Source organism: Augochlora pura, chromosome 1 (assembly GCF_028453695.1).
Source record: "Augochlora pura isolate Apur16 chromosome 1, APUR_v2.2.1, whole genome shotgun sequence".
Lineage (NCBI taxonomy): Eukaryota > Metazoa > Arthropoda > Insecta > Hymenoptera > Halictidae > Augochlora > Augochlora pura.
In genome coordinates this window covers 2,729,582-2,741,800 of record NC_135772.1, presented here as the reverse complement: position 1 = coordinate 2,741,800, position 12,219 = coordinate 2,729,582, and the positions used below count along the sequence as shown (strand labels likewise).

Below are 12,219 nucleotides of genomic sequence, written 5' to 3'. Positions count from 1 at the left end.
ACTTATAGTTTATTGTAGACTAGAATAGAATAGAGCATGACAGAATAAACTAGAGCAAAATAAAGTGATATACAGTCAAATATAGCAGAACAAAGTGAAATAATATGGAACACAGATAAATAAAGTATAATATCGATAAAATATAACAACTATTTACTTAATCATTCTATTTAAATATATTTATAAAGAATAGCATTTTCAACGTTAGTTAGAATTAATAATAAAAAGTAAAATTTCCTTCTTTAAAATGAAGGAATTCTGCTTCATCTAACCTATTCTAATCTATCTTAAAATAGATAACCCGTGACGATATCTTCGAAACTGTTTCGTATCTTCACCGATAGATGGCAAAATTTTTGAACTCCTCTCTCGCTGTTGAAATGGTGAACTATATGCTTCATATAGCTTCGTTTCGGACGGTGAAGTTAAGGTCATACTTCACAGGATCAGTTCTGTAGTAGATCTTTTTTTCTCTCTGTCCTAACAGAGAGTTGATGCAGCCACGATGAGGAGTCGTAGCTCCTTTCCCTGAGCGTGAGGAAGACTCGAGTAGCTTGCTTTGTTCAAGTTACTCAGTCATCGATGATCGTTCGTCCCTTGTACTCAGTACGAGGGAAATGGGAAGTGGGGCTTTCTGAGTGGTCTGTTTAATTTATTTAAAAAATAAAAACATTGTCTGAGGTGTAGGAATGAGTTACAAGAGAAAGCTTATTTTTAAGTATGAGAGGATAGGAATTTTAGTTTCGTTGACGGATTTTTTCTGAACAATAATGTAATAGTAATATTTGTTGTAATATTAGTTGTTCGATAATATAAAGGAAAAGTGTATGAATAAAATGTCAATGTTTATATATTTATGACAATGGTTAGTGAACAATATTTAGAACACTAAAAGATTCAAAATTAAAGAATTCAAAAGCAAAAAGTTGAAAATTAGAAATATTGCTATTATAAAACTTTGAATGAAAATCTAAAATTGAGTAATTATTACGAAGAGCATATATTTTTGTTATAATATTTTTATTTTTCAATCTAAGCGTTACTGTGAGTCTAGATCCTAAAAGAAGCAAGTATAATTATTACAGATATATTAAATAAATAACATATATAATTCTCAGATACGTGTCAAAGATAATATATGTTATATTAATTATAATTGTGAATATAATGTATCTTAATATTACTATACGACGTCAGTAATGTTAATAGGGAACAATAGAAGTATTTGTACAATAAATCCAATAACAAAAACGTATAAAAAAAAAGAATTGCACCATTCCGCAGTCGGTAGGACTCGAACCTACGCTCCCAGAGGGAATCTGATTTCTAGTCAGACGCCTTAACCACTCGGCCACGACTGCTTCTTGGAATCTCTACTTTCATTCATGAACACCACGTGCTCCCTCGGCACATCTACTATTTTATTTCATTCTAAATAACTTCTACTTTTATTTCATCCTACATCAAAAGTGTTTAAAAACAGATCGAAAAACATATTCCATTCTGTATTTTTATTTTTATATATTTACTTTCATAGAAATTTGATATTTCTACCTTTTTACATTTATTTTTATGCATTTACTTTTATACATTTATTTCTGTATATCTACTTTTATATTTCTATTTTTATATCTATATTTATTCATCTACTTTTAACCATCTATTTTCATACATTTATTTTTACACACCCATTTCGACACATCTATTTATATAAACCTTGCACATACAAATCAATCGTAATTAATAGCAATTCCCAATAAATCCACGCAAAGAAACCAAGCAATTTATCTTCCGCATCCTCGTAACAAGTTCAACTAATACGTTTCGCGGTAACAACGCGGCCATTGTTACGACCGTGTGCAGCTCAATTAACGTGTTGAAAATCGCAACAGGATGAAACAAAGTAGAAAGTGAATAATAATGCGATCAACAAAGCAGCGCGGCGACCGGAGGCGTGAACGAAATACAAAGCGGCTAATTCGACAAACCCGGGGCGTAGACAGAAGGGGTTGGCCGGGTGTGCGTGTATGGGGTGGGTGGCGGGGCCGGTGGCAAATCGGCACGTAATTACGGGCGTGGTTTTGGAGGGAGCGAGGGGGAGGGGGAGGCCTAATTACTGAAAGTATCGTCAATGATGCGCCGCGCGTTTTAGCAGCGCGCGAACGATCCGTCGACATATAAATTTACCCCTTAACTTCGTAATATCCCTTCTGCTCGCGCGCGACTAATGGCAGAGCGCCGGTGTTTACACGGTAAACGCGCGTCGTTAGTTTCGTCCGGCGGAGGGGCCAAAGGCTTTATTTAACAGCAAACAGGAAGCATGCGCGCCGCGCCGGATACGCGGCTGTAACGGGGCCATTGTAACCGCCATGGTGTTTCGGTGGCGACGCATGGCGGCGAAGAAAGACGGCTTTTCGAGCCGTTTCTTCGGACACGAATAATTCGTTGTATTTCATTTATAATTGTTTATAACTTGTAACTATGCTCGACGTTGTCTGTTAAGACTGTAGAATTTTTATATGTAATTTAATTATGCCATGATACTATCTTTTATATAGTAAATAATTTTGGAAACTATACTTCAATAAAAGTGTTATTTCCACCCCCCAATGGAGGGATGAAATATATCTGGGTTTGTTTGAAATATTATTTCGAATTACGCGTTATTTTATTTCATATTTATTTCCATATCAGCGTTTATTTATCAAAGAATATTATTTAAGAAATTATTTTCAATTATATCTCACTTTAAACGCTACTTTAAATCGTATTTTATTTTATTTCATATTTATTCTATAATTATTTGGAAAAATAGCCCGAAATAATCTCAGACGTTTACTGAAGCAGGTCTGATAAGTACTATAATTAATAAAAGAACATATAAAATAAAATGTAATTTATAATATTGCAAGGGATCACTGTACCTGATGATTATTTAAAAAAGTAAGGTTATTTATTTGTTTCTCCTCCGATAAAATTGTTACGATAAGAGTCCAAGGTATTAAACAACGCCCTCTTAAATATTATTACCGAGGTTATAAAATGATTATTAAAGTTGCGAGTTCGAAAACACGCGACGAAGTCTTCTTCGCTTATCCGCGCTCGCGACAATTCTTATCAGCAGCGATTCGAGCGCATTGTCCGTAAATTTGCAAAATCACCATAGCCGTAGATAAATGATCCATAAGTATCGTCGTGTGCCCGGGGCCGCCGACAAGGGAAGGAAGAGAGGCGTAACCAATTCTCACCCGAAAATCGCCTTATCATATTTCATAGCCCGTTACACCCTTATCAGTTTCCGGTTTCACCGACGCGCAAGGGCTGCGCGTATCTCGGGCCCGCGTAAAATATTCACACACGCCTCGAGTTCGCGCCCCACGGTTCACGCCTCCGTCCCCTCGATGTTTAACGAGCCGCTCTCAATTCTGACTTTCGATTCGAACGAGGAGTGGAGGAGTGGAGGGGGGGGGGGCTCTTTTCGCACAAAGCGGCGAGAGCCACCACGTGCTTCGAAGGCGGAGGCACACGTAGACCGGAGAGGGCGGGCGATTCGCAAGCAGCCGACCGTGATGCCGATAGCTTTGTTGCGGGCGACACGCAAATGAGAACCACGGCGAAAGACGTCGAGTAGAACGGGAGTAGAATCCTTTCCGCGGAAGGATAACAACGCGGCACAATGCCTCGGTGTGTCGTCCCCGCGTTCCTCGATTTCTCGAGCATGGAACGGAGATTAAGAGAGATCCTTTCTTTCCTTGACTCTTATTAGAGGTTATGCGTTCCATTGTCGTCTTTCTTGCAGAGTATCGCGACGTTTTCTATACGATAGTTTTTACTGTGATATTTAGTAAACTGTTTATTCGCGTTTAATTTCGCTAGTTTTCTTATCTCTTGCTCCTTTTCTCTGTAACCCTTTTTTGAGGATCTTTTAGAGGACGACAATGTGGCGGAAATAAAGTGACAAGGTAGGAGATTGAATATTCTATTTTTTTAATATTTAATGCAATAATAGTTCCAAGTATGATATTTAGTAAATTGTATATCTATATTTTATTTTACTATTTTTCTTCGCCGACTTTTAAGGCCAATCTGTTGCTACTTTTCTTTTCAACCCCCCTTCTCGTCGAGTACTTCTTAGAGAGCGGAAATGTGACGGAAATAAAATTATACTGTAGAAGATTAAATATTCTATTTTTATTAAATATTTAATGTTATATTATTTCCAAGGAGTATTTATTTTTTAATTCAAGACATACCTGCTATTAAGGTCAGGCATATTACACCACCCTGTAAAATCGATTATTTCTTTCTCTATATCTCTTATTTATAACAAAATTATTCTCACACTTATAAACCCGAATAATAACAGTATAAACAGTTGAAAAATAACGGTATATTCTCCTTATTTTATTCAATTGGAAATTAAATAAAAGAATTTTAATTATCGTCTCTATTATACTCTACTATATCACATCCCCCTGTCCTTTAAAATAAATTGCAGTCATTTAGTCGAACCTTGGACAAATATTTATTATAATTATTATAATTATAATCAAAATTTATTAAAATTATAATTCATTATAATATTATAATTTTTATTTTATTTTTTAAATGATAAAGGAACACTTTTTGAAGGTACTGTACACGTCCATTGTCTATAGTTTCGCTGTCGTTCTTCCGGAAGATATATTTAAGGCACGGCATTCCGAAGGCACCGTAACAGAATTATATCGCATCCGGCTAATCCGCGCGCGCGCGCGCATTCCCTTCACTAGCTCCGTTGTTACGCTGAATTCCGGAAGTTGTATCTGATGATGTGAACGTGATTAAGGGGGTAACGCGTAGTTTTGCAGACGTTTAGAACGGCTTGGAATAATTGCTCGCGCGTTCCCGCGGAATTGCCCACGGCTTTTGGACCGTTTCGAAGGTTTTAATGGAACGTGGAACAATTCGGCGAGCAACCCGTGTCTCCTTAACTGGCGCGGTCGATTCTTACCTCTGCCGAAAGCATTGTTAACTATATTAGTACTATCTCGAGCATATTCTTAACAAGGAAGGAAATAATAAATTTTCCGTGCATTTAACATTTACTGTATTATTATAATCATTTAATGGAAAAGTCAGTTGCGGCCTGTTGTCCGCGTGATGGCCATTTATGAATATTATTTTCTAATGTATCTTCTATACATATACTATAGTGAAACTTTATTTTAATACTAGGTAAATTATATTTATCTTGACGCTAAAATCGTAACGCTAGAGCGACGAGAACGGATTTGATGAATCTATAGCAAAAGCGAATACATCAAATTAAAAATGGTAAAGATATTTCAGTTATCAATATCATTTAAATACTAAATATTAATATATATAATATTGCAAATAATATTATTACAAATAGTAACATTATAGCATTCATCGTCATATTAAAATTATTCTTCACGCAAAATCAAAAGCTCCCACCTCTTTTAATTAATAAAGAAAATTATCATTTTATAATTCGCAGAGCTGCGATAATAAACGCCACTCGTCGCGATAGAGGCGCCATACCCACTATAGAGTGTTGTATAACCACTCTCTCTCAAAAAAAAAAAAATGAACAGATTGTTCGAAGAACGTAGAACGGTGTCGGTTATTCTCATTGTTGCACGGTAAAGCATCCGCGCGACACGGGGAACGAAAACTCGTTTAGCCATAACAGTTTCGGGACGGGGGCGGATAAGGACGCGACCATGCCGGAATTACGTACAAATGGATAACGTTATCCACTCGCCTGGGCGCCGGTAAATCGTTTTATCCGGGGCCTAGGTAGCGGCAAGCATGCCGGGCGTTTATTCAAGTTCAGCCTTGCCGGGGCCATTTTTCTGAAACTGTTCCGACCGGGGCCATTACCAGCTCCGACTCTCGCGGAGAGAACGTTAAACCGTTCTCTCCGGCTATCGTCATTGCGATACGATGCAACTTCTGTCCCACGGGGGGAGCAGCGCCTCTTAAATACGCGGTAGTTAACTCGCTCCACCGAAATCCTGACTCTCCGTCTCTACCCCCTTTCCTTCTCGCGAAACGTCGGAGGGCTGAAGCCACCGAGAGAGAGAGAGAGAGAGAGAGAGAGAGAGAGTCCTCTCGCTTTTGCCTGCCGGCCGACGAATCCGATTTCGTTGCTGTCGCACTTCTCGAAGAGCGCTTGTTGTCTACGGTGATTTAAGCCGCCACGATTATATTCTAATAAGTGCCGACATACATTATATTCTAATCTATTACACTCTATTCCACTATATTCTGCTCTATTCTACTCTATTCCACTATATTCTGCTCTATTCTACTCTATTCCACTATATTCTGTTCTATTCCATTATATTCTGCTCTATTCCACTATTATTCTGCTTTATTCTACTCTATTACACTATATGCTGCTCTATTCTGCACTATACTCTACTCTATTTCACTCTAGTCAACTCTATTTCACTCTAGTCAACTCTATATCACTCTATTCAACTCTATTTTCCATATATTCCACTGAAACATAGTTTTTTCTACTCTGTTACACTCTATTCTATTTTAGTCTACACTATACTCTACTCTAGTCGACTCTGTTTAATTCTGTTCCTCTATATTCGACTCTATTATATTCTTTTCTACTCTGTTACAGTCTAAAATATTTTTATCTATATTATTCCACTCCATTTCACTGTATTATGCTCCATTCTACAATCTTACACTCTATTCTAAGTCTACTCTACGCTATATTTTACTCTACTCCACTCTATTCCATTCTATTCAACTCTATTCCCCTATATTCCACTCTATTATACTTTCTTCTACTATGATACAATCTATTCAACTCTGTTCTATATTGTTCCACTCTACATCACTCTATTCTGCTCTATTTTACTCTATTCCACTCTATTTAACTCCATTCCACTCTATTTAACCCTTTGCACTTGAGTGGTGACACTGGAAGCACCACTAAAATTATTCTGTCACCTTCTAAAATAATATGCATAGCAACAAAGTTTAATTTAAAAGGAAAAAATGGTTAAAAATGAAACTGTTGGCATAAATCACAAGAATTAAATTTGGTATATATATATAAAACGCACTTCGTCGCTTAAAATGGAAATATTGTAAACCTGAAAAATTATTTCAGATTTACAGTTCAAATGGCTTCGAGTGCAAAGGGTTAACCTTATTGTAACAAAGTCATCGTATTTGTAAATTTAGAATTGGTGACTGTGGTAGTCATAGCTGGTGATTGCATTTGATATAATTAAATAAATTATTGATTATTAGTTTATTTTAATAAATGATTTCTATATATGGCTTATAAAAAATAACAAATTATGGTATTATTATGGATTTAATATATGGTTTCTGGCTTCTAATGGCGCTGCTTTTGATCTCGACGACGCAAAGCGTAAACGTTTTCGAGCCGCTAAAGTGTTTCAACATTGAAATATTAGTCCAGATAAAATCTACAATCAATTTCTAGGCTGCTTAGCATAGATACAAACCGGCGACTAGAATTTGTAGAAATTGCGTAGCGTACGGATGAATAATTCACGCCCGTTGCGATGTCCGGTCGCCTAAGGCCCTAGGGCGAACGAGAATGTTCTTGATAATAGCGAAGGACGGGGATGACCACACGATCCGCAAACACCGGGCTCGCGATAAATCAGCCGCTCTCGCGCCCATGCCTTATCAGTCACGCCATATTCATAATGGCTCGTTCTGAGTCGGTGATTTCGGCCGGTCGTCCGTCTGTATTCTATCCCGCGTCACGCACTGGCTGCGTCAACGGAGAACAATCGTATCAATCGTTTCCAATTACGAATTCATTTTCCAGGGGACAGTTGCGTCAGTGCCCGGCGCTGATATTCTTTATGATTTATATATATTATATAATATTCTCTAGGACGCTAGCCGGCTATTTTTGAGCTGAGGACTTTCGGCTAACAGCTGGTACGCGATTTAGACTCGAATCAATTTTCCTGACGAGAGGATCTTAACTTTAGGATCTCGCTTTTATATAGCTAATGCTATATAATGCTATAATAATGCCATATAATGCTATAATAATGCTATAATAATGCTATAGAATGCTATATAATACTATAATAATGCTACATAATATTATATAATACTATATTACATACACTATACTACATTTCTAAGGAACCAATAAAATTCTATTCTCTGCCACCAAAGCCAACAAATAAAAATTAACAAACTCAACTATAAAAGTACTATAGGGACAGCTATTAATTTAAAAACAATTATTATATAAAAACTAGCTACAAGTTTAGGATCTCGCTTCTCTCGGCTTCGATGGCTAAGATGTGTCATGGAAAAGGGAAAGTTCCGAAGAGCATTTTCAAAGGCATTTTTCCGTCTTTGCTGAAACATTGCTGTCAATCCCATCTTCAGGAAAATACTTGCGCTGATTCGAGCAAGCTAATCAATTCTTCCTGATAAATCAATGACAAGAACTTGTTTTTTAAACAAGGTAAAATGGCTGCCCTTTAAGGCGCCCATTGGCCGAGACGACCCTCTCTGCCGTCAGTCCTTATAGCGCTCCGCGACTGTAACATAATAGCCAATTCACGGCACCGTGAACCGGATGAACACGAAGCTATCCGGAGGATCTTTCGGAGCAAGCACGCGGGGGACCCCCGTACCGGTGCGAGCCCATAAAAATTACCCCTGCAAACACAGCGGTAATCCATCCGATTCTAGCGCGCGGCCGACGCGCGGTCATAAACTCGAGCGTAAACACCTGTACGGAAAAGCTCCGGGGCCTGTCCCGTACCTTTGTGGACGCATAAAGCACATTGTCCCCAAAGGACGCGGCGGATTGTGGATAGCGAGAAGAGCAAAGGGGATCCTCCTCCTCCTCCTCGGATGTCGTCGGAGTACAATGCGGCGTACTCGGTCGTCGCTCGCGCGGGACACCAATGTAGCCATCGTTATTGCTACTTTATTGCTCGTAAATCCTGCGCGGCGGCGTGCGCATCCTGCCATAGAAGGATACGAGCGTATCTTTTAACAGGCGCGTCTCGCCGGTTTCGATCGTCGGCCTGATGCCGGTGTCCCCGGGACCGGCGAGAAACGAAACGAAACGGAACGAGCGTACATTCGACCGACCACCAACGAGACCGTGGAATTCGAGTCGTCAGCCCTCGGATGCACAGCCTACCTTCGATGCTCTGCTCTCCTCTCCTCTCCGGCATGTTCTACTATTTTCTAATTAACTCTTGGGTACAATCGATGCCGCTCGTTAGGGATTAACAGGCCTTACATGGCTGCGTTTCGTATCGCGGCGAGTTTCGCGGATCTTTATGGGAAGATGTCTCTTCGGCAGTCTGATTGTTGAGAATTCTTGTATGGTACTGCTTGTACAGTACTCGCGATTCCAGTGCGATTGCAGCGTGATTCATTTTTTTTTCTTGTGGAATTATGCGATTATTTGTAATTATCTTTGAGGTAATAGGTGGGAGATTTTTATGCGAGATGAAAGTTGCGTTGATTTCGATATGTGACAGTTGATGCTAGGTTCCTTAACCCCTTGGCTACTGTGGGTGGCTATAGGCGCTTTGAATGTTTGCGTTTATGATACTGAGCGTGCCTATAGGCGTTCCGGCAATTTTATCGATAATTATACTGATGGATTTTACAACAATTAGATGAAAGGCGCAAATTGTAGTGCGACGGAAATATAGCAAAAGAAGAGAGATACATTACGAATGTAAGGAACGTGATGTAACAGTGTCAGAATTTCAGAATAAATATTGTCATAATGCCACAATATATGGTGTCATAATGCCACAATATTTAATGTCAAAATGACATAAAATTGAATGTGAGAATATCATTAATATACAGTGTCATAATGTGACAATATATAATGTGTGAATATCACAATATATGATGTCAGAATTACATAATATTTTATGTCATAATGCTACAATATTTAATGACAGAATGCCATTAATATAAAGTGTCACAATCTCACAGTATTTAATGTCATAATGTCATAAATATATAGTGTTATAATGTCACAATATATAATGTGATAATGCCACAATATTTAATGTCAAAAATGGCATAATATTGAATGAGAGAATCTGATTAATATACAGTAATCATAATGTCACACTATACTGTCATAATGCCACAATATATAGTGTCAGAATGCCATAATATTTAATGCCATTTAGCTATCGTAGCACAAATTATATGATTCAACATCATATACATAAAATACATTTTGTCAAATAAAATAGAAATGCTATATGTAAGTACAGTTATTTTAGAATTACAGTTAAAATGGCCTCAAGTGCAAAGGATTAATATTGTAGTATTAATATTATTAACGTTTAGATTAATATTAATACGACATTATTAATATCATTAATATTGTAGTATTAATATTACAGTGTTAATATTATAGTATTAATATTATTAACGTTATGATTAATATTAACACTACAATATTGATATTATTAATATCACAGTGTTAATATCATTAATATTACAATGTTAATATTATTACACGTTCCAAAATAATTGTTATATTATGAAAACTTAAACTTCAAAAATTATTAGAAGTATAACTAAGTAAAGTATAGAATATAAAGTACAACTATAAATAAATTTCGCTATTTGAAATAGAAATGCTATACACAAATACACTTATTTCTCAATTACACTTAAAATGGCTTCAAGTGCAGAGAATTAAATCGTCGTCGATTCAAAAGGGGTTGAAAGCGACCGAAAATTATAATTGACGACACGATTCCCGTAAGCCTGTTAAAAAAAACAGTTAACCTCGTCCACAAGCGTGGAATAAAATCATGTATCCGTGTATCGCATTTGGTGCATCGGGAAACGATTTTCATTCCGGACGAAACTCGATCAGCTGGCCAGAGAGAGAGATAGAAAGAGAGAGAGAGAGAGAGAGAATTGGCCGGTGCCGTATCTTTTTTTTCGCTCCGTTTCCCACTTGGTTTTTCCGCGGCCATTTTAAAGATTAAACTCGTCGGGCCGGTGCCCCGGACGGATCGCGTTCATTGATATTCCCCGCGATCGCTTTCGCCTCGTCATTTTCATAGGGAGAACGGTGAAAAGAGACGTTTCCGTTCGATAAATTGCAACAACGTACAAAATAGACGGAGCCGCGCGCGTCGTTAATTAAAATCAACTTTTCGCTGAAGCGTCAACTACTATTGCGGCGTCAACGGCCGTCGTTTCTTAATCCCTTGGCATTTTCTTTACAGTTATTAGAATTTTTTCGATCGCGCCAATTTCTTCCAAGAAAAAGGAATTTTATATTTATTGTCTACTTACATTGAACGTTTAAATATTGATAACGAGAGAATAAAATTTGACTCCTATTTAACACGCGCGTCGCCGACAATTATACACTAAAATCGCCACGTAATTAACTAACATAACCTGACATAACCTAGCAATTTAATTAATTAGAATAAAACTGAAAAGTTCACATTTATGATAGGGTATGACGTTAGAACTCTTTCGCATTCGAGAAATCATAGTCGAATTCATTTTGCTCGAAAATATATTGCGATAGAAATTAATTTTCAAAATTGGTCAGAAATTAGTGTCACCCAAAGGTATGGGTGACGAACGTGTTAACATCGTGGTACATATTGATTTCATCTAATTGATTTTTCCTCTCTTGTTTCAGGTGAGCGATAAAACGTTTCGTGAGGCAATTTTTAATGCAAATGCAATGAAGATCGTCGAAGTAAGTGTTGTATTATCTGAAAATTACTTTCATTGTTTTATTGATATTATATAATTTAAATACTAAGACTAGATTTAATATTGTAAAATACTATAGAATGCTATATAATGCTATATAATACTATATAATGCTATATATAATTACATAATGCTATAAAATGCTATATAATACTATATAAAGCTATAGAATGCTATATAATGCTATACAGTGCCAGATAATTCCATATAATGGTATACAATATTATATAATGCTATAGCATGCTTTATAATGCTATAATAATGCTATATAATGTTATATAATGCTATAATAATGCTATATAATGCTATATAATACTATAATAATGCTACATAATATTATATAATACTATATTACATACACTATACTACATTTCTAAGGAACCAATAAAATTCCATTCTCTGCCACCAAAGCCAACAAATAAAAATTAACAAACTCAACTA

At 36.9% G+C, this 12,219-nt stretch overlaps 2 non-coding genes across 2 annotated transcripts; one reads left to right on the top strand and one right to left on the bottom strand.

Moving 5' to 3' along the window:
- The first annotated feature begins 427 nt into the window (after window positions 1–427).
- On the top strand, window positions 428–643 carry LOC144472689 (small nucleolar RNA U3). The gene has a single exon (XR_013494448.1). It is a non-coding gene; the product is annotated as a small nucleolar RNA U3 (small nucleolar RNA).
- A 636-nt stretch (window positions 644–1,279) lies between these two features.
- Window positions 1,280–1,361, bottom strand: Trnas-aga (transfer RNA serine (anticodon AGA)). The gene has a single exon. It is a non-coding gene; the product is annotated as a tRNA-Ser (tRNA).
- Window positions 1,362–12,219: the final 10,858 nt, after the last annotated feature.